Source organism: Hermetia illucens, chromosome 5 (genome assembly GCF_905115235.1).
Source record: "Hermetia illucens chromosome 5, iHerIll2.2.curated.20191125, whole genome shotgun sequence".
Taxonomy (NCBI): domain Eukaryota; kingdom Metazoa; phylum Arthropoda; class Insecta; order Diptera; family Stratiomyidae; genus Hermetia; species Hermetia illucens.
In genome coordinates this window covers 67,480,809-67,505,479 of record NC_051853.1, presented here as the reverse complement: position 1 = coordinate 67,505,479, position 24,671 = coordinate 67,480,809, and the positions used below count along the sequence as shown (strand labels likewise).

General features: G+C 40.6%; 1 protein-coding gene across 3 annotated transcripts in view; it reads left to right on the top strand.

The window, feature by feature from the left end:
- The window catches only part of LOC119657413 (irregular chiasm C-roughest protein-like), a 526,753-nt gene that overhangs the window by 365,849 nt on the left and 136,233 nt on the right, over positions 1–24,671 (top strand). For all 3 annotated transcript variants that reach the window (XM_038064308.1, XM_038064310.1, XM_038064307.1), the window contains one exon: positions 19,818–19,878. The gene's annotated coding sequence lies outside the window, so the exon portion shown is untranslated. The remainder of the gene's footprint in view (positions 1–19,817; positions 19,879–24,671) is intronic.

Below are 24,671 nucleotides of genomic sequence, written 5' to 3'. Positions count from 1 at the left end.
TACACTCGGAAATTATTAATCGCACCATAGCCCCCAGTCATGATCCCCACAAACCCCACTTCAACCAAAACACTCACCACAAAGACCGATACCCAGACAAGCACATCAAAACCGCTTAATAAACCCCAAAAACACACCAAAAAGATCGATACCCGCTATAAAAACACCCAAAACAACTTGACACTCCCAAAAAAGCACTGGGAAAAAATTGCTATTTCAGATACACACCAAATCAGCATAATTACCCCAAAAAGACGGATACCCCCATAAAGGCACCAAATAAAACTTGACACTCCCCAAAAACACTTGAAAATCATCTCCATCAACAACGGCGCAACAACCGGTATTCGGTCTAGGCCTGCCCTAATAAGGAACTCCGGATATCCGGTTTCGCGCCGAGGTCCACCAATTCGATATCCCTAAAAGTTGCGTGGCGTCCCGGCCTACGCCATTGAAAAAAATCACTATCTCAGAAACACACCAAAACCAGCTTGAAATCTCCCAAGACGCACATTGAAGCTCCATATCCCAGAAACACACCAAAACATTACTCGGTATCGTCCAAAACACACAACCAAAGAAAATTATTCTAGAAAAACACCAATAGAGCTTAATATCCCCAATACACAAACCAGCCTCCCCCCCGGACACGACCCTTGACAAAAGCACACACAGCTCACTCAAGGCACACACCTGAAAAGCTCGAGCTAGCATTACAACTTAAAGGCTCTATCGTGTTATCTCACTCTAACACACAGAACCTATTGGGAGAGTATCCCACTTACTACTCGACTGCCTTCGCATCAACACGTATACGGGCATGATACAACACCACTTCAATTAACTAAACTAACTGCTTAAAAAGCCGCCCCATTATATTAAATTCTTTATTCCGAAGAGGTGTTTCTCCGAGGGCTTAGAAGGGGTATGAATTATGAATTAAATTGACTGTTCCCAGACTTAAAATAGAAATAGAATTTAGTTATTTAGGGTGTCCAGATATAACTGAGTGGTGAGAGCACAAGGCTATCGTACATAAGGTTCCGGTTCAAATTTCACTGGTTTTCGACTCGGAAGGGCCATGACCACAATACAGAGGTCCTGGCAAAATGGCTTTATCGGCTTTGTAGGGTCAGCTGTGGGTTTTGGAAGAAGGAGTTTCAAACAGAAAAGCTTCCGCTTTTGATAAAAAATGCTAATCTTAAAAGGTGAGCCCTACCAGCTAAAAGTCCTCGGAGAATAGCCAGTGACTAAAACCACTCTACCTTTCGGGATAATTTAAAATAGACAGCGTTTTCATACGATAAGTGTGCTTGAAACATTGGGAAGATTGACATAGGCACATTTTTCGAAGCTTTTCTTCAGATTCAGACAAAGGGGAAGTAATTTCAGTGAAGCATGAAGAAGTAAAGATGGATCTTTACATTGCAATCAATCAACATAATGAACGTGGCACAAGGTAATTGATAATATAAATATTAGTAACGATTATAGAGACACACTTGATTCACTCCATAATCCTGTTCGTTAGACGTATGAACACCAGAGTATTCAATTCCTCGTGCCCACCCTAATCCAACGCCATCAACGAGAGCTACTCTCCCTTTGCCCTATAGCACAGCCTGAAGCCGAAGATGGATTTTATACACCGGATCTGTTGCTCAGCATATTTAATGCACGCATCCCAAAGGATATGTTCCTCTCTGGCTGAAAGGTCTCGAGATATGTCATGTTGACCTAGTTAAAAATTTCCATAAACTCCTGACAACTTCTAAGGTGCCAATTTACTGTTTCCTTCTAGTGTTAAAATTTTCAATTCCCAGGTAGAAGAATGTTTCAAGGTTGTGTAATGTTATCTGGAATTTCGGAAAAATTAATGTTGGATGGTTGATGGCGTCTTTTCTAAGAGGGGTCATCTAAGTATTTCCAATTATAAAAACGCACTACCTTTATGGAAATCGAGGAAGAGCAGCTAGAACAGTGATCTAAACTCCGGACCGTGCTCAACATGAATTCGAAGGGTGTTGTTGTTGTTATTATAGGACAGTACGAGGCGGGAAGCGGCCTACTCTCTATCAAGCTAACCTTTATGGTGTTCTTTGATATGTTCCAGGATGACCTTAAATAGTATATTGATGCTAGCAGGGAGTATGTGTGATACCTTTGGAAACTTAACGAAGATCTCCTTTTATCAACTGGGAAACAACTCTGCAGATATTGAGGAATCCTCGATTTCCCCCAACAACGCAATAGTGAAATACCTTTGCCACGGTGTATATTACGCTGCACTTCTTGTACTTTTTCGTAGTAATGGAGTCCATCCCTTCGCTCCTGATGTCTACCAATCTATCGTCACGTCTCCGCTGTCGGCTACGTTTAGTGACGTATTTTTGAAGGAGGATGAAAACTACCCTTGCAGCAGAGATTAAGATAGTTTTGTAGCAGCTAATGATTTTATATAGTTTGTGCAGTAAAGAAGTTTTCCCAGCGCTGCACGGCAGGCCCTGCGCTCGAACCTCGGACCTCTAATTACGACACCATGAAAATAGTGGATAGCAGCCTTATACCCTTTGTTGTTACGTTTCGTTAGGTTTCCTTATGTTACATTGTAAAAATACCCTTCCACCTTACATGGGAAGCCTTTATTAGTACCAAGCACTGCACAAACTTCAAGCTCCTTGCACAGGAACGCCTCAGTCAAAATTCTATCAGTAACAATTTCCCAGGTCAAGAGAGCGCATCTTTCCTAAACTGTTCGGCTTATATTAATGTAATTTTTGCTCAAGTTGGAGAAGTCGTGCGCATACATTCCAGAAACCAACCAAAAGTAATTTTCGGTATCTAAAGGAAAAATAAAAGGAATGGAAAATAACCAACCATTCCTAGAGTTGAAATTCGGGGACTCCTCTTTCCCTCTTTCAATAACACGCTACTCGATCTAGCTGAATGCAGTTTGTACATCTTGCGTTGCTCGTCCCCAGTATCGTCAGCGTAGGCCAGTAGTTGGGTAGATTTTTTGAGAGGATGGTGCCTCTCGCGTTAACATGAGCACACGGATTACTTTTTCGGGAGCCAGGTTAAAACATCCTCTTATTTTGGACCGTTGTTGACGTTGAATGGTCTCGAGACTGATCCTGTTGCTTTTCTCTAATTTCGCACATTGGTTAGGATTAGCCTAGTTAGTCTTAATAATTCCGTCAGTGTATTGAATTCTCCCATGGCCGTGTATAGTTTTACCTTTGCCATGGTGATCTATTGCTGATTTACCTGAAGTGACAGACTTATTGTTCTCCCAGGCCTCTTTTTTTTGTCTGAGAAGTCACTTATCTACTCGATGGAGAGTGCAGTATTGCCCGGTACACACAATTCTTTCGTTCTGTTGTTACCTTACGTTCATCATCGGCCAAGTATGTTTGATATAACTTTCTTCATATAGGTATAAAGGTCATTTGTCGATGCTTCGTCTCCGAGACTTCTGTTAACTGCGGCTAATGTGACATCCATTTCCCGCTATGGTTGCTAGGAAGAGCTTCGTTGTGGAAGGCTTCAATATTCACTCACACCAGATTGTCAGACAGGATTATATGCATGCATAGATTGTGTTGTAATTCCAGCCCGGAACACTATGACAACTAGATAGGGATGTGAGTCTATATTATAGGGGGTGGCGTCTAATCAATACGTGGTCAATTTGGTTGAAAGTGGTCCGCGCAAACCAGATGCTTCTGACAACGATCTCGTGCGATACTGCTAACTGGCGTGCAGGCTACTCGGGAAGTGCAGGCTCTTCGGGAAGACTTGGAGGGAGTGATACCACGTTGGTATGATTGACGCATTACGTCCCACATAAGTTAGTGAAAAGCACTGACTTATTGGTTCTGGACCCATAAAACCTGAAAGAGAGTGAGTCATGACACAGTTTTCCAACCAATTACTGGAAAACAAACACTTTGCTGACTGAATCCGTAAACGATGAAATATGTAAGCATTGCAAACCTCGGGTCCAATTTATTGTTTTGAAACTTCCATTCACATCGTCGTCACTTTATTGGCTCCTTTGGCTATCCACCGAAGTGCATCGCATAGTCATCAAGCATGCAAAATATGAATTCATAAAAATCACACACAAACAATTAATCCCGCAAGGAAATCATTTTCAACCAAATACCAGGCGGATACGCTTGGTTGCCCATATCCTTTCACCATGCATCGCGTCAATGGTAATTTTTAGATCCGTGAACCCAACATAACAACGGGTCGGAAAACACATGAAAATTCATCCCAGTTAACTGAAATATTGTGACATTTTTCAATGTTTGCGAGAATGTGTGTTGATTTATGTTTTTTTTTGTGACAGGATCACGGGAGACGGTACAATGGTCGCCAATGAGCAAGGCACAGGTGATGATGGAGTTCATCAGAAATGATATAAAACCGTGCACTAGGGGTAATAACTCTTGTTCAGTATCTCTCCTGTGGGCACGCTTGCTATGAGTAGGCAACGCCACGCTGGTTGCCGGGTATCATGCGGTAGTTAGACTGGCTGGCTATGCTATCAGCAAGTTTTGCGAAAAATTTTTATATCATCTCGGAAAATATTAACAACAACACGGGAAATGAATGTGTTTTTATTTTAGCGGGCACTGAGTTCGATACAACAATGTTAGCTGGGTGAAAGTAGTGCTGCCGACCGTTATCGGTGACTTTTTGAGAGTGGAAACGGACCCCGTTTTTGTTGGCACAATCGGCATTGATTACGGCGATGACATGATTGGAAAATGCAGCCCCGACTTAGGAAGTTTTCCACTTTCTTGATTAAGAGTTTATCTTCTTTTAGCAGTCTGACTTCGGAAAAGTCGGATTTTGGTCGCAATGTTGTGAAACAATGATTTTCGATTGTCCTTCAAAAGAGAGAATTTAAACGTGGCCTGCCTTTATAGATAACAAACAGACACTGTGAAAAGCTTTTTTCACGATGTATTCCTTTTTCTGAACTTTAATCTAGCTGAAGGCATTGTATCTTAGGCTCACTACATAACATCTTATATTAATTTGAATATTTTCCACCAAACTTGTTAGCACCGGCGTCACATTGAATGCTCGCGAACCCAAATATTTCCAAAAAGCACTACCACCGATCCGGACCTATCAAAGGATACCCGGAAATCTGCGGGAGTTCTGTGTACTCCTTGCAAAATTTATTTTGTTTGACTAAAGTAAATATTTGAATGTGAACGCGATGATGTTGAATATGAGGGTGAAAGCTGGCACGATGCCATCAAGCGAGTTCTCCCAATCTTCTTGTCGCGGGTGCAAATGTGTAATAATGGGGTGTGTATGTGATATAATGGCCCGATCCTAGATAGGGAACGAGGAGTAACTTCCTCCATTTGCTAGGATGTTTCCGTGTCAATCACCCATCAACGAATTTCATGTGTGTATTTCGTCGACTTCTTTGTTTCTTTGCTTGTTTCATATATTTCCCGGCTCCGTTCCCGATGCCGATGCTTTCCGTGTGTCGGAAATTATACCCTCTGCAGCCCTGACTGGAAAGAAATCGTTGGCTGAATTCGTCTCAAGGAACCGGAAGGTGGTAAAGCGCAGAACAATGGAGCTCCACAGCTTGCAAGGAACTCAGTGAGTATGGCGACAACCCATTGAGGTAGTCTCCTGGAAATTTGAATAACTGATAAAAATGCTGTCCTTGTTGCTGGATTCTAGTGCGGTGTGGATCGTCATCCATTTTTCGCGTTATGCTTTTTTTCTTCCCTTTTTTGCATGACAAATGACCGAGAAAGCATAAACAACATTGTATAAATGATGGGTAGATATAACGTTACCATCCGTCTGTTTATGAGCACTAGTACCCAGAGAACGCGAAAAACTTTTATTGCATATTTTTCCATTCAGCAAATACAAACTGTGCTGGCATTTTTCTCCCCTTTCCACCTTTCCCTTCATACTTTTTGACGCGCACTTTAGTCTCTCGCGAAAACTTTTTGCATTAGAAAGTTAAATAATAGAGAGTACAAGATGAAAAACCGTAACTGTATACGCCACGAGGAGGGAAATGGAAAATTACTTTTTGGTACTGCAAACAAAAAAGAAAGATAAAAAACAAAAGTAAGAAAAGTGCGAGAAAAACTGGCGGTGAATGTTAGGTGAAATATGGCCAGGAAAGCATGTTTACGTGGGTACCAAATAAAGAAAGTCGGTTTGGAGTAGCGAAGTAATCTGAAACAAGTTGCTGCAGACTAAGATTGAGGGTGAATGCAAAGGCGGTAATTTCAGGGGTAAGAAAGTATTAGTACTCTAATGATACGTAACCTGAGCCTGCATGAGACAGCGGCTGAAAAGGGACTTTACGCAGAAACGTCGTTGAAACTTTTTGAATTCTAAACTTTATTATGAGCAAGGCAGAAAGTATAAAGTGAACTAAATACGTTGTTTGTTTGATGTGACGCTAAGTTCACCTTGAATGCTTTCAAGTCGCTGGTTTCAATGAAATGGTAGAAGCAGTAGTCTGTTTTCTCCAGGTTTTCCTTTTCTTTGTACTTGCTCAAGACCTTGGGGGATTCTTAGATATATTTTTTTCCCTTAAATTAGAAATGGCATCTCATGTATCATGTGGGCCTGATTATATTAAAAGGTCTAATTTATAATATGCCCGGGGGAACAATGTAGGATTCTCGACATGGCGGGTTCACAGCCCACCTGACTCTTGCATCTTAGCGTAAAATTAGATAAAACTTGCTGAGAAATTAATTTGAAAAGTTTAAGTCACAAAAGGAAATTTTTGAAATTCCTTTCATCGTATTTCCCAGACATTTGCTTTGAGTAAGCGATAGCCCAAATTTAAGCTTCAACAAAGTAAATTAAGATCCAGGTAGAATATCCTAAAAAAACCCAACTCAGAGTAAAAAGTCAGAACATATTTTCACAACACTGAATAAAGAAGATCCTGTAGGGGGGAGTACAATAGAGATGCCCGAAATATCACCTTAATAGGTAATGTGATATCACATCACTCGTTGAAAAAAGTGATATTATAAAGTTATATCACAAACATCTCCTTTCTTTACCCAACCGTATATGTGATGTTACATATATCACCAACGTCAAATATTAACACTTCACAACCGATTTTATCAAATTTTATTAATCGCTAGAATAATATTTACCCTGTGTTTATCACAGACTAGAAAATGTATGGCGGTACCAAGCAGAATGAAGCAAAGGTGAAATTCATGATTCCTGCGAACGAGGGTGACTTTGAAATATCTGCTTTGCCTGCCATTGAAAGAAATCCCATAGTTAAAAGTTATCACCCGAACTCCCCCGCAAGTCAGCTAATAAAACAGGGGATAATAGTACTAATAGTATTCGTAAGCGGCACTCGGCATCCACTTGGCATTCGACAATCACCAGCGCTAATAGTCGTACGAAACATAGTGATGCTCTGTGGTATGATATCACATCGACACGGATAGTACAAATCATACAATCAAATTCAAGGGTAATTGGTGATGCAGTCATGTTAGGTGGTATTGTAATATTAGGGGACGTTATCACGTTTGGATCGCGTCTGGTAATGGCAATGTGACATTACACTTTGAGGTATTATCTCGGTCCCTCGACGATCACCGTCATTGTCGCGATGAGCTCAGCAAGAGAACTCATCTAGGGAACTAGAGGAGAAACCTAAAAAAGAAATTCGGTCATCCATCTGATTTCGCTCCTTTCATGGTGCTACGCTTCTCCGTGAAGTCGATTATAAGAAACGCCCATAGGCAAAACTAGATCCAGTTTATTCCTACTCCCATCAAATTTCTTAGTTAAACTGTCAACTTCTCATAATTATCCGGAGATTTACTCAATCCTGTTCGATGTGTAACTTACCAACCTCTTCCTTCTCTAAGTTTCTTCTGGAAATAGACTTTTTAATGTCGTCCCCCATTCCCTGTCACAGTGCCGATGAATGCCTATGGATCTACTGAGGCAAACATTGGCTCTAGTCCACAAAAATCTTCTTACTTTCCCTATCAAAATATTAAACAGTTTACCCCGCTACGTTTAGAAAAAATCCTTAAAAGGAGTTATTCTCCAACTCCTAAAGGGGCGTATTCATATTTGCCAAAGCGGAGATTTTACCTTTGCTGGAAACCACCGCCTCATTTAGCAGCTACTTTTCTCTTGCTCCCAAATCTTCGAGAGATTTGTCGTTGACTGGCTTTCTATACACCAGAGGCCCTTGTAGGAAAGGATTAACATGGCTCCGTGAGAAAGTAATTCAGCTAAGCGGAAGAGGTGCTCGTCGAGACTAGATTAACCCTATTTTTGCCATTCGATATTCAGATGGCTCGTCTAATATCTTTTTAATCGATTTGATAAAGTATCCTTCGGTGATTGTACACTCTCCTTCTCTCCTTCTTCTGGCGTTCCGCAGGGTTTCATGCTATTCTCATTTTTTATCAAAGATGGTTTGAAACTGTCTATATTTGTTTCGTTCTCCTTAGACGCGCTCTTCATCCTACTTTAATGTACGGGGGGTCTATCAAGAAGTTAAAACTAACCGTCAAAAAATGTAACTCGATGTGTTTCTGGTTTGAATTATCTCTAACTCACCGCTACACACATAATAATAAAGATCCTTTCCGTTACCAGACAAACTGTCCGAATGGCCCATTTATAAAAGAGTTATGCTGATCGCATAAAAGGAATGTTGTTTTTCAGATAGGCAATTCGCATACCGAAAAGCGAAATCTACGGTTCGGCAATACAGAGGGGGAAATAAACCCTGTTCTATGGGATGGAGCAAAATTAATTAAATGTGTTAAATTGTTATAGAATGCTTTTTGTTGTTCTACGATTCCGGGTGATGGTCCTAAAATATAGCGAGTTCCATAGGGATCCACCATTAGACCCCCTTGGAGAACAACAGCAATTTTATGTTACAACTCTCTAGAGCGGTGACCATTATTGGCTTTGCAAACACCGCTGGAGTGATTATTTTTGGTGGCTTCTGGCTTGAACATGCGGCTCTTGCGCTTACAGAACAGAAAAGAAAAAAGTAAAGATTTATAAAGGTCAGGATAAGCGAAGAAACCTTATATTCGCAGACATAGCTCAAATGCCTAGGAATGATAATTGACTAGGAAATAAACTTTAAGCCTCATCTTAAAAGTTTAGCAGTAAAAGCATCTGCAGTATGTACTGGCGCGAGCAAAGCTGTCGACTGTTTATCACCCCTTTCAACATATTATCTGGAGAGAGCATCGCTGTATAAATTTGTTGGCAAACCCCATCCAGCTTTCCACAAAAAAAGTATGATCGGATTCAGAGTACTGTAAAATCAGGAGCAGGACTTCCTAACTTTGTAGAGTTAAGGATGAAAACGTCCTATCCTTAGAAACTGGATAAGGATCAATCTTACCATGGTTTCGGTTCAACCTTGGATTTAAGTTGCCCATAACTTGCGCAGTCCATCTCTCTCCTGGCTGGTTTACCAAAACAATTGTCATTCATTCAGTGTATATTGTCGCTTTTAAAGTTTTGTGTAAACACAAAACCTTATCAAAATCGATTTACTGTCTGTCTGTCTGTCCGTCACACGCATTTTTCTCGGAGACGGTTGTAGCGATTAACACCAAATTTGGTAGAGAGGTGGGAGCTGTGAACGCTCGCGTATATAGTGAGTTACATCCTTTCACGTCGAATGTAAGGGGGGGGGGGTGCCCATATATGCAAAAGGGGGGTGTAAATTTTTTTTCATCAAATATAGTCATCAATATAGGGTTATCAAATTAAAGGTCTCGATTAGTGCTTTTCGAAGGCGGTTCTATTTTTGACATTTGTCGGAAAGGTGGGGGTGAAAGTGATCATTTCTTTAACGAACCTATTCTCAGAAACTACCCGACCGAAAAATATGAAAAAAATTAGAAGCTCCAGCTGCATGGTGCCTAAGCTCCCAAATACCCTCCATACCGGTATCTGTTCAAATAAAGTTAATAATAGTATTTTCCTATAATTTTTAGTAATTGACAGGAAAAGTTCACGAAAGCAACGTAGGCTACGGCATATAGCATGATTCTACCAAATTTGGTGAAAATCGCACTATTAATAACAAAGTTATACTAGGTCAAAGCTGTCGCTTCTGTGCAAATTTGAGATTTTGAATGCCAATATCACTCGAAGGTGGATATTTTCAAATAATATTTGCATATATTACCTGCTACATACTAATGGAACAAATGCACACTCAAATCTCTTTATAAAAGAAATAATAATAATAATAATCGTTGGCGCAACAATTCATATTGGATCAGGGCCTTGAAGTGTGTTAGAGCACTTCATTCAAGACCGTAACGGTACACTAGGAGGCAATGTGGTCAGCATTGCGCTCGCCCGAGATTATTACCCTGATTTGACTCAGGTACTAATTCACAGCTGAGTCGACTGGTATCCGACGTCAAATCACGATGCAAATTCCACTGCCACCAGTGAGATTTGAACCGCGACCTTCCGTATGACAGCCTAGTGCTCTAACCACTGAGCTATCCAGACACGGATATATAAAATAAATACAAGAAATAAATGTACCCCGGCTTGTTTATCGTTGTAGGTTAGGTTCTTCACATTTGCTAATAATATTAAACTCCGAGTGTGAACCGTATGTAACCGCTTTTCATCAAATGATTTATTTAAATGGCTTCCTATAAAATAGAGGGTAATGGAATTTTTAACTATGTGCACACGGAACTGTCATGCATTCGTCGTTTCTCACATAGGCAAACACAGAACCTTTTATACCTGGAGCATCAAGGTTGCGGTTTCCCGACTTGCCTTATATTTAGTGTAAAATTTCACTAAAGATGATCCAGTCTTCAAATTCAACAATCGGGGAACTTTGTCCTTCATGTGGTTAATATTGTCGTCTACATGGTGCTTCCAATCTCGACAATGGTAAGAGTGGCAATGGAGTCGGTGGACGATGTTGTCACCGCGGACAAGCCCCTTCATCTTGCCCCGCTATCACTTCCTTACTATTCACCACAAGCGGCCGAGGTCAAGATGGTACTGGGGTACCCCTCGACGTCTAGGCCAGAAACGACCAGATTTAGCTTTCGCTGGGACTGAAATTACATAGATTAAGATAGGGAATTCCTGAATGCTTTTCAAGGTGTATGTTCAAGTGCGAAAAACCACTTCGCCTTTGCAAGTTCACAACCTTCTTGCTCTCTGGAGGAGGTCTCCATACATGCAAAAAGGGGGGGGGGGGGGGGGTGGTAAAATTTTTTTCACCGATTTCTGTTTTAGGGGGTATCAAACGAAAGGTCTCGATTAGTACTTTACTAAGCCTATATTAGGTTTGACATTGGTTGCAAAACAAAAATCACCACTCGCTTTTGGCCTCAGGTCAATGAATCGCATCTACGACCTCCATGACTGTGGACTTCAAAAATCAAATCAAACTTCTTTGAGGATAACTTTCTGGCAGAACGTATCATTTCAGCGAGTTTACTTTTGGCGAGCTTTTCGGGCAACCTCCTGGCCATGTAAAGAATGTGTAAGAGTGGTTGGTTTGCCAGCTTAATTTTCTGTTGCATTTACTTATCAGATCGAGGGCGTGTCATCTTCTAGCAACAGGGAAATGCCCCCTTCAGGCAACCGTTGAATGCACCAAGCAATAAGTCCGGGTGATGGCGAAACACTAGTTTATATAGCCCAGCTGCGAAACCGTGGGATTTTAGCGCTTTTTTGTTTTTGAAAGAGTTATTTTATGGTGCAAAGCGGCTAAGTCTCGGCGCCTTTCACGTTGAGGATATCAAGCCAAATGGATGCATAGGGAATAATACACGTGAAATGTAGTCCATCTGTTCGGCATCAAACAGGGTTATTGCGGAGTCCAGATTTTTTGGCCAACCATAGCGTGAATCTGAGAATTCGCAAAAGTGATGCCTTCGGGGGCATTGGTAACGTCTGGGCGTTTACTGGAAACTAGAGCCTTCACCGCTCTCCTCAAATATTTGTGTACAAGCCTTGTGGCCTTCAGACAAGGTTACATAGGACAAAACCGAGAATAAACGAAGAAAATATCTGAAAATGTATCTATTTTAGATGCTAGTTGTAGTAGTTGCAACATTGCCATGAGAATTCAAAATGACCCACGAAATTTTCATCAGCATCAGAATACATACTTATATTAGTAAATGAAGATAATTTGTATAAGACTGGTAAGGAGTTTTCTTTATTCATTTCCAGTTGCTGCTCTCTAGCGCAACTTTCGAGAGGCGTTTATTTTGTATCTTATTTATCTAAACGAACCGTTGCTTTATCCTGTCTAGGAACATTTTTCGTTACTTTACAAAATAAGTCTGAAAACTTCAAGCTATATATCACCAAAGAATTTTGGGGTAAAATTAAAAAGTCGTCAAGTTTACTGTATACAAATGTTATACAATCTCTCCCTTTGCAACACCTACCCACTTCCTATTTCCTCGATTTAAGTCTTCGCCGAGTCAGAAGCCACCCTTGATTTTGGGGTTGATGTTCCATAGAAAGCATTCTCACAATATCACACTTCGGGAGACAACTCAACCCAACAGGAGGCGCCGGGCGAATGGAGCACAGATGTACATTGAAAGTAAATTGCGCCTGAAGGAAACTACTTGACAAATAGGCTTATAAACACGTACGTGACGGCATTCATATGTGGAATCCGCGGTTTATTATTAGCTTAAAGCAGCCATGCGATATGATGCTAGGGTTCCATCCTTATTTTGGCCTCAGGAGCGAAAGACTGGAAACTGAAACCAAGCAGATGAAGTCGTTCAGATTAGAGGGATGCTGCCGCAAGCGGAATATGGTTCTCATATTTTTGTTCGTTTCGGCTTATATGTGTCTTTGTATTTAGGTATTTTACATATATGTATATACATACGTCTTCGAGCGTACTTCAAGGCAACGGCGTTGATCTGGAGATAATATTTCAGACATTTTTTCTTACAGTAAAGTTTGCTTTGGCTGGTCTAATTTGCGAGTGGGGGAGAGAGTGTTCGTGTTTTGCTAAGTTTATGTAATAAGATACATGTAACCGGCGACAGCCTTGGTAAGGAGATATAATAAGATAAGCTGGTGAGCAGTTTTTCTCAGCATCAGAAAAATCTTCAGAATAAAGCTTAGAAAATCGGAGAAATTCTCGGATCATGTGATATCCCATTCTAGGAATTTTCACATCCTTACGAACAGATAATTTACGTCTGTTTATCTTCAAATTATAAGCAAAGTTCGACAAGCGTGCAAAAATTTCTTACTTTTCAAACAGCAGATGGATAGCATAAGAATTTTCCCCTGGGCTGAAAAGGATCGATATCAGTTCCAGTATTTCTGTGAAGTGAGAATCTGTCAGGAGAAGAATTGCTTATTGAGGGGAAAAAAACACTATATTAAATAATTTTTAAATGAAATTAATATGGAATCTTTTGAAATTACTCACAAACTATGCGTCATATTAGAATCCCACTAAAGCCTTGCTTATTCCGAGCTGGAAACCAAAATTGAGAAAGTAAAAGGAAATTCTGAAGGAACAAAAAAGAGATTTTAACAGTATTTTGTCGTTTTAGAGAAAATAATTGCCGACTAAATTAAATGCAGGAAGAACTTCCCTTTAACCAAATAGGCATTCACAGTGCCCAGAAATGCTCTCGAAATTGAAAATTAGTACCTGACGGAAGTCGAAATTAGGTCATATTAAGCGAAAACGCTTTTATGGCTTTCTCATTGCTTAAATGTATTTATCAGATAAAATTGTAACTTTAAATGATGTTGAGAAAAGATTGTCACAAAAGACAAAGTGTTAAAATAATAAATGACCTTGATAACGATGCCTGATGCTGGCTTCGCAAACGTGGCAAGACAATTTTGCATTCATTTGCATATTCAGGACAAGTTAATATTATCTGTTCGATGGTTTTCTCTATTTGGGTCCACAATAATAAGAGTTTATTTAGAACAATACATTAGCTATTACTACAGCTCATCTCATTAAAGGCTGATGCATTAGCAGGAGTTTTTCCGGCATTAACAAAAAGTGCAGTAGCAAACATTAACTAAAAATACTATCCATTCTGCTTTCAATGTCAGAACTAACGCCAGCATTGAAAAGTGCTAACCCAGACCTTTCATTTGGTAACCCATATGACCATATCTGATGAAAAAATCTACACCCTCGTTTTGCATATATGGACACCCCCTTAAGTTCCGCATAGAGCAATGTAACTCACTATATGCTTGTGCGTTCACAGGTTCCATCTTACCAACGAATTTGATGTCAATCGGTGCAACTTTTTCTGAGAAAAGTGCATGTGACAGAGAGACAGATATACTATGTATACCCTGGATGCATGTTGTGTGAACGTACAGGTTTTGATGATAAGGGCCACGTCGCAGGAAGCGGAAAATGCCCGCTGCCTAGGAGGCAACCAAAAGCAGAGTAAATGAGATATATATTGATAAATCTCAACGATTGTGAGGCCGCACACGACTTTTTGAGCCGATCAGTCCAGCAGCTCGATGTACAGTTGCGAACCATAGAGAGGAAAAGACAATATTACATAGGCCAGGTTCATCGCTCTATATTGTTCTTGCTAATATCGGAAGTACCTTTGCGTTCTGTAAAACGAGAATAGGTTCAGTGGTAGATTTTACCCTTCGTAAGCAGGACGTTGATGAGAAGCCTCGGCGTGCCGTACATACACCAATGATGAGCAGGAAGGAGGAAAGGAGCTGCGAAAGGCGATCCGCGAAGGTGAACGGAATTCCTCTTAAGGGCTGTGCAAATGCAACTTTAAAGGCGGCAATAAAAGCAAGACCGGAGTGTCACATTATGAATGTTTTATTCAGTCGACCAAGTTTCAGCAGGGGCTGATTGCAGTTGCCCGAGTAGTCGAGTCAATTCGAATTTTACAAGAACACCCTAGCCCGATACGTCCGCCGTGACTGACATATCTTTGAAGATTGTCAAGTCCGCAAACCCGAAAGGCGAGTGGCCATTTGTGGATCATTCTTCTCTTTTCGTGACTACGAGAGAATTTGCCTTCTCAAGGACAAAGGCATCGTAGCCACTTCCCGGCAATTTCCAGATGAACACATGGTATTTCCACATATAAGGTTGATGCTCATATGCTTCTGCTGGGAAGCAGCTAATCCCATTTCACCTACACATGAAAGACTAATTTGTTTAGGATAGCTTCAAGTGGGGCAGCCGGCGTAGTGTTCATTATTTCAATAATACTTGCATATGTAACTAATTCTTTGGATCTGTGCCAGTAGCGAAGTTCACCCTTGGCCACTAGACGATGTATGCATACATCGAAATAGGCTTTATTGTCAATGTATATGTATTCAGTGAATCAGCTAGGTCGTCCACACATGCTTCCACAAAGACCTCTGTGTTCTCCAGGAACTACAAGAAGGTATCCATTACCAGGAGCCATAGCAGGGACGGGGAGGGGGAGGGAGAACTCCTTCTGGTTTGGGAATATGACATTCACATCACGCCGCTGTGCTAATAGTAGGGCGGAAATAATGCCATCTTGGCCCGTACCGTTTGACTCGCTCCAGTTACCAAATTTTCATGTATTCATGTGTTCAAAACCCAATCTCTCCGTTGATGGCTGAATGCCTGAGCCCTGAGCTGCAACTTTCGATGCTGCCTGAGAAGTACACTTCAAGTGGATGGTTTGCTGTTTTTTCAGCGCTTTCTGTGTGCCTCCAGCTTTCAAAAGCGTCTCAATAATGAATAATTGGCGAATATTACGCTCTTTTTTGGAGCCTTCCGAACCCGTCTATACGGATTTCACTTCAGAGCTCGGTTGAAGAGTATCCTTCTCGTTCTCTTCTATTTTTCCAAATTTGAGTTCCATCATAGTGTTTTACCCTTCTATGGTGTTATCAATTGGCAGGCGTCTTTGGTAGGGGGATTATTCAGAGCACCATGTTGTCCCAGATTTTCAACTTCGTTACGGTCTCCATCATTCTACATCAGAAAACACACCATGCTCATTTTCTCCTCCCTCTGGTGTACCATTAGGGTCCATTCCTCACTTACTTTTGCTTGCTTTACTCGTAAAATGTTTCGTCTTTAGTTTCAACAATAGACTCTGCGTCAACCGGACTCAGAAACTGTAATTCATTGGTTCTCTGTAAATAAACTGCGACTTACCACTCATTCGAATCTTACTATAATTTCATTTTCTATTATTTTATCTGACACTTTCTACTATATTTAAGCTTCAAGACCTCAATGGTAGGATCAGCTTTGTTAGTTACCGTTTTGAAGTTACCAATTGTGTTTCTGTGACCCCATATTGCGTTCCTCTCCTGACTTTGTTTCCTAGAAGTTTGTGCGCTACTAACCTGAAAATGTTGTAACTTTACTGCTACCGAAACGTCAATAACGTCGGATAGGATCCTTTGGCTATCGAAAACGGATTACAATTCTCAGAAGGGAAGCTGGTCTCTGACAGACAATTGACTGTAAGATTTGAGTCCAGGTTAAGAGGCATCTCAAGTTGATCTCAGTTGGGGGAGGCTTCCTAAAAGTGGCATTGTGATCATTTATAAAATGTTAGATATCGCCTTCTGTTTGTAGGATGATAAGATAGCAAAGAAGAGTGATAATTGGAGGGATATCTGCTTGATCATCAGATCAGCAGCATTCCGCTCCAGATCTTCCTGCACTGACCACATCAACACTGTATGGATCATTTTGGAAGAGTGCTTCACCTGCTTTTCAGCAATTTCGAGAAAGCTTTCGGCAGCTTGAACAGGGAATAATTATCTACGCAGGAGGGGAATTCCGGAGAAATTAATACCTATTATCAGAGCGACATCTGATGACACAAAATGGTTCTGCTCCCAGGTAAAATCTTAGAGGAATTTAAAGATGAAAGCGGAGTACGTCAGAATTGCATCTTGTCACCGATGTTATTTCTTCTTGTTATCGGTGGTGTTCTTGACGCTGCCCCGTTCGAAGGACGTAGAGGAATTCAATGTAGGATTAAATCTTTCCTCAAATCTGCTTTAATGGGCAGATCATCGAAGTCGTGGATCAATTTGTATATCTAGGAAGCGTGGTTTCTGCCGACCGTGGCACCGAAGTGGATGCTGCCCGATGCATTTAGACGCGCTAGATCTGCCTTATTTAAAATTCAAAAATTTAGTAATCTTAACACCAAAATGATATGCCCAATGTTACGTGCTAGCATTTTCCCCGTGTTGCTGTATGGATGAAGCACATGGAAAGCGACTCCCACTGTCACTCAAAGGCGACAAGCCATCGTCAACACTTGCCTGCGTCCTATCATCTAACTACATTCACTCTGCACATTTGCCTCTTTAAATAGTTGCTTTGATTTGATTGGTTGAACTTGCATATTATGGTATATTATGTTTTTATTTCTTCTTATTCTCACGGAATTGCGTACTTTATTGTTCTTATGCTTCGTAGTTTCTAAAACTGAGCAGCTATTCAAGTTTCCTATTTACGACCAGGAGCAGCATCATAAAAAATCTACAAAAGAGAATTTGCTACTGTAGATTGGTAGGTCTTCAGTGGAGATGGCGCTCCAAAGATGGTAAAGATAAGCAAATTGCCGATGAGTCGTATGATTCCAACAAGTACACAATCGCCAGTATGTATTCCCTATGTATCCTATAGTCGCGCAGTCCTGGTCGACATTCAATTGTTTCAGAAAAACTGGTGATGCTATGGAAACAACTGTAGGCTTTGACGCAGAAAACACTGATCTAGTAAGGAAATTGTCTTGTTGCCCAATTCCTTCAGCTATCCTCCCGTAAATAAACGATTTTGTTACTCGAGAAAATGCACATCTAATCTTAGGTCACAAAGACAATGCACAAAACTCCTCCAGCTTAGCTTTGGCTCACCCCCCATACGCCCTCAGCTAATGATCAAACAGCTGAGCAAGGCCCGATCTTCTGCCTCCCTGCCCTCAAAATTAATCGATCAAAAATTTGAGATTTGATTTCACACGACGGCGACCTCGAGGCGCTAGTTCTAGCGAATTCTTCACAGACGCAGAACTGTCATCGAAACTGATCTACACTCGGCGAAAATGATGGTGACGTTAACATGTCTTTTGATCCTGCAGGATCGAATCCCAAACGCGGCGCTCGCCAATATATTCGCAACGTCGCCAGCAATTTGAAAACTTGTTACAACGCGAATATCTAAACGTTCTTTTAACCACAGCGATTTCTTTTATACTTTCTTTTGCGGCAAAAAGAGCAACCATACCTCAAGAACAACTGACCAGCTTCTTCCTCAAAAATTAATTCCTGCTATGGATCTTAATCGCAAACTAACGATTTGGATACACTTTGATTCTCAATATATCACGACGAGACATTTTCAATATAAAATTCAAACCATTTTTCTGAGATCATTTTAGTGAGTAGTGGATTATCTATGGACGAGATTATCAAAGCAAGTATTCGAAATGCATTTAAACAACAACAAAAAAGGTTAATGATCGTTTTCAAAATGTTAGTTTCCTAAATTAACCAGTAGTTATCAATAAGTAAGGGTTATGAGAAATTATGGTAGCATTCTCTCTGTAATCTTCATCGAGAATTTGCATTCTGGAATTCTTTCCTTGACAAATTCATTTTGCAAGCGTCTAACAATCTCAGCGGGGGTAGAAGAATATACATACGTATCAAAAAAGAATTTCCAGGATTTTTTTATGAATTCATCAGAAATTCTCATCCATTCAACATGATTTTGCAAAATTACATTAACTACTAACTAACTAATATTTGAACAAAAAATACTAATTTATACCGCTAACTGTGATGAATATTCCATTTAATCTATCAACAACTAGATAACAAACGCAGTCACTCCTCTCCATTATCATACAGTGCTGTCATCCCCCAGAGCAATCCTTGGAAATTTTAATTCCAAATTCAAATATTTTCTCGTTCAACACTTGTTAACAATTGTTACTTTGCCTAATCAATGACGAATTCACCAGGATTTGCGAGAACGACACATTAGCTACAAACCGTGCGTCATACGTAGCACAGGAATATGTTTTTCGTTCTCAGTTTGCGTTTCATTCTCTAATGATGCCGCTAATTAAATTCAATGGCTGGGTTATCTGAATTCAAGGCTGGAAACAAGGAATGATGTATGATTGCATGTCTGTATACTTGTGGTTATCCTTGTCGTTCCACTCTGACATATGTACGTCTATATGAATAAACCCAACCTAATCCTCAGGATGCCAATGAACATTTGTCAAAGAAAATATGATTAGGCGCGAAACCCAGAGCTAATTACGTGAAAGTGGAGGCAAGCGACGACCTCGTTTGAGGTTAAAGAGGTAAGGGTTTCCCTATGGCATACAATGTGTGACCTTTCGCACGTGCAGAAAGGATAATGTGGGCTTTCACTATAGTTGGGTGTATGTGCGTCTTAGCACCTGCTACTTCTATATTCATGTGTATTTACCTCCAATCCTTTGACGGAATGTATAATAATAAATTAACCCAATGGAAAAATTTATGCATGCAATGCCTCCTCGTGAAGAATGTGTTTTTATAATCCTAACGTTTGGTGTTCGAGTGCAGAGTGGGGAGTAAATATTTAGGCATTGGTGTACCACGCCTCAATTCCTTACATATTTTTATTAAATATCTTGAAGAACAACATGAAAGGACTGCCCCTTTTTATAAAGAAAGTGAGAGAAGGATAAGGGCTGCAAATAATCAAAATATCTTTTCTTTTTCAGATACTACTTTAGCACGCCGATGGCATCTGTCGAGCAGGTTAGATAAGCGTAGGGAGCTCCGGTAAGTGCATTCAAAAATTCATACTTTCACTTGTCTAGGGAAACAGTGCTGTTAACATTTTTTGCATATTTCTAATTGCAAATTGGTTAGCTAAGGAAAAGTGTGGCAAGTAGTAGAGAAGGAAGGTATATTCCACCTGAAACTTGATACTTGCAGCAAGCAAGCTCTAGAATGCAATTACAGTAGCTAACAGCATCTAGTTGTTTTTCTGAGTTAAACAGCAAAAACTTTCGTCCCGAAGATGCACGAGGGTCCTTAGAACAAATAGAAAGACAAAACGCGTTGATAGAATTTTTCCTATTTTGCATCACAATCTCCTTTCAGCGTTACACACATTTCTAAACGTTTCTCTAGCTTTTTTATGCCGTCTGAAGAGAAGAAGGTCTTCAAAAGTAGTCATTTCCACTAACAGTCCCAAAGGATGTTCATCTTTTGTGGATGTACGTTCATGTTTAAACTTATTTAAACAATTATAAACAATTGGCAAACACAGAGGCAAATGTGCCATGAGCTTTACCCAACTCAGATTTGATATCTTTCGATACTATCCTTTGAAATATGAATATTTAATCATTGCTCGAAACTCACTTTTCTATTTTTCGAAATAAGCAAACGTTTCTTCTTTCAATTGATAATCAACATGAAACCATGATAAACATAACTGCGGCTTTGACAGGTATCTAATGAGGAACCATATTTACCAAAAAAGGAACTCTTTTTGTTGCCTTAGCTACCGTCTTTCGGACTATCTAAGGACTCATTAACGCCTTCGTAACTTAGCTTCATTTCTGCTCCTGCTGAATACAGTTGCCTTTTTTTAGCTAGTGAATTGTTATTTTTCGCGTCCCATGAGCTGAACTGTGGGTTTCCGAAACGTGCTTATAAAATCCAGTTCCTTCCATTTGCGAACTGTCATCAAACACATCAGAACTTTATCAAATTTGCCACATAAAAATAATCACCAATGAAAGCACTAAGCTCCTTTTCGAGTTTCAGTCAAAATCTAGGAAATGCAAGTGCATTATTCATTCATACAAGACGATACAAATGAATGGCGCTCTTCCATGTATATTAAGATTGTCAACAAAATCCTCATATTACCTCTACTTTAGAATACTATCAGTAAAGCAAGGGATATCCAATTATTATAACCATGAACCAATATTAGAAACGGCGTCCAACGTGGGGCATTAATTAACAATGTTGATTAAGTTTGAGGATTTAAAATTTTGAGGAATATCTTCTAATAACGTACCCGCATAATATTATTGTCAAGAGTCGCTCGATAAAGCTTCCTCAAGCATTCCTCTTCATTTTTTAATGTAATAGCCATGAACCCATTTCCAACTCCACAGACGGATTCTGACCCGTATAGCGGTTTCGCTAATTCTTTCTTGGCCAGCTCGTCCGATACCACATTGCCTTCTAACCCAATGCGGCCTGGAAGACCTTATTGAGCGAACCGGGCACTCACTTTGTTAAGGCATTCCCATAGCAGTTTGGAATTTACCTGCTAGGACCTAAGTGCCTTCATTCTCACTTGGCCTTTGCTTGGACTAGCAATGTGCTTCCCTCTATAGTTTATTTCGAGGTTGAAAGTCTATGGCGTATATTTCCATTGGTTTAAAGTACGTTTTTGTTGGACCAATGATCCCGGCTTCCGATCCTTCTGTTCTAAGGTATCCGCCATTATACCAAGTAATCAGTCGCTGGTTAAAGTCATAGATCACTGCCACGCTCTCCCAATTTGCCCTATTGCTCCGACGTGTTTCAAACTTTTTACGGAAGTGTTACCTTGTTGTCCTGCTATCCTTTGCTATAAATAATGCCGCCTAGGAAGAATACTAATTTTCCTTCCATTTAAACAACTCCCCACCTTACTGGTACTCCGGGACATTAAGAAGATCGACCAAAAAGGACCTCTAGGGACCGTTGGTCAAGTTCTCATTGCTCCACTACATACACACGTAATTCAGTCTTTGAAGTTTATGTATCTCCCTGACTGTTGTACTGAAGTCCGTTCTGTCTGCCCATATTACTGGCCCTAGGGAATCATTGACCTTAATATGGCAATGCCTGTACATCCAAAACACCATTTTCGGGATGCATCCCCATTTTTCGCTAATATGAACTTGCAAGTTATATGTCTTAAACATGTGTTTTCCAGAGTAGTTTGATTGACCTCTGCTACAATTTTTACCTCGATGCCATGTAATCTAGTGGCTCTCAAGTGATTAAGCCTGCGTTTCCTATTGAATGGTAATGTATTGGCTTTGGCTGGACTTTGCGCAGCCCGGATTTCTGTGTCATTTACTAGTGATTCGTGCTTCGGTTCGGAGTCTGTCACATAGGATATCCTCATATCCGCCGACAGACTAAAACAATATCATCGGCGTAACCCTGGACTGCATTTTAATGCTTGTTAGCTCTCCTAGGAGTTCGTGAACTACCATGCTCCACTTGAAAAGTCATAATATCCGCCCTTATAGATAACTTCGAGCAGTGTTCATGGCAATAGAATTTGTACCTGACGGTACTCCAATTTTCCTACTGTCTCCTACAATCTCCCCACCCAGACGATCAGGGTGTTTCTCACTCCCTTGAGGGTTCCGATATCTCGTATCTCTGTGTGCGATATGTCGTCAAACGCTCCTTCGATGCCCAGAAACGCACACAGTGCTATTTCTTTTGTTCCTGTAGCGTGCCGTGCTACATCCGTCAGCTAATACGGAGTAGTTTCGGGTGACCGTCTCGAACATTTGTTCTAGCATAGCTGTCTAAGGTCTTCTCCACCGTTTTAAGTACGAAAAATGTGGAGGAAATTGGTTTGACCGATTTTGGATGAAAAAGGTCCCTTTTCCCCACTTTCAGAATAAGGACCACTATTGGGCGTCTCCATGCCTTTCGTACATATCCCGGGGCTATGCTGCCCCTCACCACTCTTAGGGGAGATCCTAAGATGATTTCTAGCCCTCTTTGCCATCTACTCCATGTGACTGCAGTGGTTTACTCTAACTTCCGAAAGTACCTTGTTCGCTAGTTTCCAATTCACCTTTTATCCACTTCTATCTGAACCCCAGAAAATCAGTTCTGAGAAGAAATGTACCTTGTCTTTCTCATTCTTGGTAAATATCCCATCTTTCTTCATCAGACATACAGAAGTTATTGCCTTGTTTTTGGTTATAGTTTACATAGCTTGGATAGATCAATGGTTCTATCCTTACATTAAAGCTGATTCGCTTTACTTCCCTGATCGCGTTCCTATATATCATTAGTGCTCTTTTGTACTTCCATCAGTGCCAGATTTGTTCCATCAAATGCTGCTGGAGCCTTCCGCCGTAATTTCCAGTTCTATTCTGCTTCCATTGTCAACGCCCTTTTGTGGATGAGCCATGTTTGTGTCTTGCATAGGAGTCTCAATCTGTTCTTGGGGATTCCTTACTATTCATTTCATTTCGGAGTTGCCTTCAATGTCAAATCTGATTTTTCTGCGATTCGAGATCCGGCAATTCTTGGCCAAGCCGCTCATCAGAGTGTCCCCCACAGTTATTTCTAGTTCCTCTTGGTTGATGCTGGTCACGAATGATGAGACGTTCCCAACACTATGTGTTTCTAACTTATTACTAAAGATGAATTCCAGAAGGTACTCGCCACTTTGATTAATGTTGCTGCTTCCGCAGACGTCATTGTGGGCGTTATTATTGGCCCTTCCTCTCGCAGAATTTTTCCGGCCTAACTACTAATTCCAGTGAGATTCGCGTGTCGTCTCCTTGGAAGTATCACTCTTCCACCACCACCAGGACTATTCTTGAAACTTGCCCTTGCAATTAATGCTGATGCAGCTTTTGCATGGTTGCTACATTAGTGCTGGCCATCGACCACGTCAGTGCTCTTCTTCAATGTCGGAGTATTGTCCTCCTCGTCCGACATGGCATTTCCTTGCATTTCACTGTCCAACTTCAACCTTAGAAGGTCTAAGCCAACGTCTTTCAGTTTATCTTCTTCTGTGGCCAACAAGTCCACTTCCCTGTCGAAATAACGTTTTGCTAAGTCGCATTTGATCGAGGTAGTTCCCTTTCATTTTTATTTTTTTAAGTAAGGCTAATGGATTTGTCTTATAAGTCTTTTTCATAAACATTATAATTGGAGATTTAATCAAGATAGATTTATGTTCCTGAATATTTTGGGTTCCATAGACCGTGCCAGCGAATATCTCTTATATATTTATGGAGGTCTTCTTGGCAACTAATGCATGTCTTTTGAGTAATTTATCAACGGTCGCAGATTCAATTGGCAGTTAAAGGATCTCGCTCGCTTTTCCACTTAAGTCCTTTAGAAAATTAATTAACCATGCCGCTGTTGGCGGATCTTCATGGCCAGTTATCACGTTTTTTTGGTTTGGGATACCAATTCCTTCGTGACCGGCCATTGTCAATTCAATGGTCATTTTGGTCATTCCTAAATGGCAATGTTCTTTATACTTGGGTTGGGACCTTGGATTCAAACAGTTAATTTGGCTTTTGTCGCCAACCAGGAAAAGGGTGGGGTGGTGCCAAAGAGAAGCGTCCAGATTCCGCGAAATGGATGCGAGGTTCTACTACGCCGTTCGCTAGATCTTACAATGTAGGCCTACAATTTGCTGTACTTGTTACTTACCGTTCTTTAAGTGCGAGAATTTTTAACCTAGATCAAATCATTCAATTTTCCTCCTTGCCTCTCTTTTTCTCAAGAGAAATTCCAAATATGGGGTTTAAATCTCACTTTTTGTGTGCTTGTTGAAGAGGACTTCAAAG